Source organism: Thalassophryne amazonica, chromosome 11 (genome assembly GCF_902500255.1).
Source record: "Thalassophryne amazonica chromosome 11, fThaAma1.1, whole genome shotgun sequence".
NCBI lineage: Eukaryota > Metazoa > Chordata > Actinopteri > Batrachoidiformes > Batrachoididae > Thalassophryne > Thalassophryne amazonica.
This window is the reverse complement of record NC_047113.1, coordinates 96,785,250-96,788,589: the sequence shown is the minus strand read 5'-3', so window position 1 is coordinate 96,788,589 and position 3,340 is coordinate 96,785,250. Positions and strand designations below refer to the sequence as shown.

The following is a 3,340-nucleotide window of genomic DNA, read 5'->3' as shown; positions in this document are numbered from 1 at the left end:
ATTTAAAATCATCTACAACACCATTTCTACTCCGTGTAACTGCACTACTCCACTGGGCTCCCTCTCATTCATACACATGTACTCAGTCTTGCTCCAACTGACTTTCATTCCCCTTCTCTCCGGAGCATATCTCCACCTCTCAAGGCTGTCTCCTTGGACTCCTGTCTATTTTCTTCATCTCTGACTATCCCAAAACTTTTTTGACAACCTGTTTCTCCTTATGCTTTCCTGGACATCTTCGTTCCACTACCAAGTCTCCTTGTCTTCATTCAAATGTTCAGATGTCACACCCAGTACCTTCCTAGCTGTCTCCCTCACCACATCTCCAGTACTTTTCCAGCTATTCAAAATTTCTTCCCCTCCACCCAGTGCCTCTCTCACCTGGTCACTGAATTTCACACAACAGTCTTCCTCCTTCAGCTTCCACCATCTGATCCTTTGTTAATCTCTCACTCTCCACTGCTTTGTTACCTCTAAAGTCATCCTACAAACCACCATCCTATGCTGTCTAGCTACACTCTCTCCTCCCACCACCTTACTGCCTCCAATTTCTTTTAGCTTCCATTTCCTACAAAGATTGTAGTCCACCTGTGTGCACCTTCCTCGTGTTGGGAAGGTGTCATGACACGGACCCACAACAGGGGGCGCTAAAGGAACGGACAATGGATAAGCCAACCAGTAACAATTTAATGTTGTGAAAACACACAACAGAATATAGACAGAGATATGGATTGCCAATGAGACACCAGGTGACGTGTGGGCAGGCTTGAAGATAGAAGACCTCTGGCGAGAGATGAGCTGATTCCCACACAGCTTCCACCACCAGCGGGCCTGAAGAACACTGGAGCCGCCAAGTCCCGAGTCCCCAGGTGGCCTCTGCCTTCGGCTGTCGACCCTGGTACTGCTGGCAGAGAACAGAGAAAATCCAGGTGAGTGTGAATCCGCACACACAGTAGTCCACTCACAGTCAATGTTCTTTAAGGAGGGAGCACCTCCACCTCCAATCACACACTCGTGCAGCTCCTGTGTAACCACTTATCTGCTATGGAGCGTGATGCGAAGTCGTCGCGCTCGGATAAGTACACCACAGGGCAAACGGCTGCAAAGAAGAGTTTAGTTAGCAGAGAAATTACCGCAGAGAAGGTTACCTCTTGGTTGCTGATTTCTCGGCGGGGAGGTGGAGTTGTAGTCCGGCTTTTATGGTGATGTGGTGAATGAGTGACAGCTGGTGCAGATGATGAATGACAGCTGTCACTCTCCGTTGCTCCGACGCCCTCTCGTGCTTGAAGCCCGCACTCCAAGCAGGGCGCCATCTTGTGGTGGTGGGCCAGCAGTACCTCCTCTTCTGGCGGCCCACACAACACCTCGCCTCTGTCACCCTGTGCTCCTCCCTTTTCCTAAAGTAAGTATTGTTGGGGAAAAAAACACCTTCCTACAAAAATAACCTTTACTCAAAACATAGAAAATCTCAGGTTTCCCCTCATGAGTCCGTGGGCAGTGCAAATAGAATACACAACAATAATTTGAATTCAAGTTATTCCTACCAGGTTTATTAAAACAGCACAGTAGATCAGTCTAGACTAGAAGGAGAGAGCATATCTCACCCATATTGGCCTCTCTTCATTGGCTTCCTGTTAATTCTAGAATAGAATTTAAAATTCTTCTTCTTACTTATAAGGTTTTGAATAATCAGGTCCCATCTTATCTTAGGGACCTCGTAGTACCATATCACCCCAATAGAGCGCTTCGCTCTCAGACTGCAGGCTTACTTGTAGTTCCTAGGGTTTGTAAGAGTAGAATGGGAGGCAGAGCCTTCAGCTTTCAGGCTCCTCTCCTGTGGAACCAGCTCCCAATTCAGATCAGGGAGACAGACACCCTCTCTACTTTTAAGATTAGGCTTAAAACTTTCCTTTTTGCTAAAGCTTATAGTTAGGGCTGGATCAGGTGACCCTGAACCATCCCTTAGTTATGCTGCTATAGACGTAGACTGCTGGGGGGTTCCCATGATGCACTGTTTCTTTCTCTTTTTGCTCTGTATGCACCACTCTGCATTTAATCATTAGTGATCGATCTCTGCTCCCCACCACAGCATGTCTTTTTCCTGGTTCTCTCCCTCAGCCCCAACCAGTCCCAGCAGAAGACTGCCCCTCCCTGAGCCTGGTTCTGCTGGAGGTTTCTTCCTGTTAAAAGGGAGTTTTTCCTTCCCACTGTAGCCAAGTGCTTGCTCACAGGGGGTCGTTTTGACCGTTGGGGTTTTACATAATTATTGTATGGCCTTGCCTTACAATATAAAGCGCCTTGGGGCAACTGTTTGTTGTGATTTGGCGCTATATAAAAAAATTGATTGATTGATTGATCAGTCGTCAAAAATCATTCATCTTTGCGCAAAAATGGGTTCAGAATGCATACACATCTTTAATGCCACAAAAACCGATACCCACAGCATGTGCAGCAAAAAGAACACACTTCTTTTCAAAAACACAGTTTTAAGCTTGCAGTTTGAGATCGGCCATTTGAGATCTAACATCAATGTTTTGAGACTCATTTTGATCAGCTTCCTTCCCCTCACTGTCCTCATCTGTTAGATGTATGAGATTTAACTTTTCCTCTTGTCTCCCCCTGTCTCGTGCTTTCTTGTGGAGGTATTTTTCTTCTTCAGTATATCTGAGTATCTGTTTATTGTCCCCCAGAGACAACTCATTGAGTCTTTTAGATAGTTTTTCTAACCCTCTTTGTGGTTTGTATAATCTGTACACCTTTGGACCCTTTATTTTAACCACTCCAGAAACAGGGGGTGGAATTCCATATTGGTCGACGTCCTCACTGTCTGAGTCAATTTTGTATTGTTTCATGTGTTTGAGATGTTGTTTATCTAATTTCTGATACATTGTTTCATGTACTTTCTCCTCACGTTTATGTTTATTGTGTTGTCTTACTTGTCTGAGAAATTTATGTTAGTCAGGGTCAAGCAAGTCTCCCCCACAAGTTCCACCTTCCCATCCTGTCAAGTCATATCTGTCATCATCACTTTCTGAATCCTTTCCTGCTTCTTTTTGTTTCTTTCTCTTTCAGTAATGCTGGTATTTGGTTAGACTCTTTCTCTCCGATTGTTCTGTCTGAGTTATTTTCATTAGTTATTTCCTCCAAACCATCAACATGTCTACTAGACCCCATTCCTACCAGGCTGCTCAAGGAAGCCCTACCATTATTTAATGCTTCGATCTTAAATATGATCAATTTATCTTTATTAGTTGGCTATGTACCACAGGCTTTTAAGGTGGCAGTAATTAAACCATTACTTAAAAAGCCATCACTTGACCCAGCTATCTTAGCTAATTAT

At 44.6% G+C, this 3,340-nt stretch overlaps 1 long non-coding RNA gene across 1 annotated transcript; it reads right to left on the bottom strand.

Annotated features, from left to right (window-relative positions):
- Positions 1–281: 281 nt before the first annotated feature.
- Positions 282–1,259, bottom strand: LOC117520446. The gene is made up of 3 exons (XR_004563653.1): positions 1,247–1,259; positions 496–504; positions 282–436 (listed from the first exon to the last, which is right to left on the bottom strand). It is a non-coding gene; the product is annotated as an uncharacterized LOC117520446 (long non-coding RNA).
- Between the last annotated feature and the right edge of the window lie 2,081 nt (positions 1,260–3,340).